Here is a 906-nt window from a genome sequence, read left to right as displayed (position 1 = left end):
TTTAAAAAAAAAAAAGATCTGGGTGCTGTGTGTGAACCTTCAACATTTGTAGGTGTACAAAGCTGCACTTGGTCAGAGGCTTCCTAAACCCAGCCACTCGGGAAGACTCTTTTAATCCCACAATTTTAGGTATCTTGAATAAAAACTGATTTTTTTTTTTTGTACTAAGAATTGAACCCAGGGCCTTTAAACTAAGCTACATCCCCACTCCTTTTCTTATTTTTTTAAATTTTGAGATGGGTCTCACTAAGTCACTAAGTCACCCAGGCTGAGCTCAAACTTGCTATCCTCCTGTCTGAACCCTCTGAGTAAGAGGTGGGTGGCTCTGGACAGAGGCCTCTGAAACAGCCCCAGCTCCCTCAGCCTCTCCGCCTGAGAGTCTGCCTCGCTTCGGGTGGGCGGACCTCAGGGAGGACTGAGCTGGTGAAGCTGGGGGATCTGGGAGGTAAATAGGCCCCAAGACGGGGAAGGCTGTCTCCAGGGTCCTCCAGGCCCGCAGGCGAGGACACTCCCTCATCGCCAGTGAATGAGTCACGGAGACCGGGTAGGCAGCCAGTTAAGGACAACTGTGTTCAGCAGGCTTAGAATCAAAGCCATGGTTTTTAAAAAAATCAACAGCAAAGAAAATCTATTTGGGATGGAAAAGGAAAGGGGACCCTGGTAGAGAAAGACAGAGCCTTTGTGTGTCAGTAGCGAACAGGGGAACTATGACCAGAGAGCTGTGTCGGGCGGCCTCCGCGCTCCCGGAAATCTCTGTGGGCCGCCCGTCCAGGCATCTGGTTCTTTGTCCTTCATTGGGCAACACCACACATGTTGGCGTCTTGGAAGAAATTCCAGCCAGAGCCAGGCGTGGTGGCACACGCCTGTAATCCCAGCACTCGGGAGGCTGAGGCAGGAGGATCCTTG

The sequence above is a fragment of the Chinchilla lanigera genome, unplaced genomic scaffold (assembly GCF_000276665.1).
Source record: "Chinchilla lanigera isolate Chin_1 unplaced genomic scaffold, ChiLan1.0 scaffold00019, whole genome shotgun sequence".
In the NCBI taxonomy this organism is placed as follows: domain Eukaryota; kingdom Metazoa; phylum Chordata; class Mammalia; order Rodentia; family Chinchillidae; genus Chinchilla; species Chinchilla lanigera.
This window is presented reverse-complemented; position numbering follows the sequence as displayed.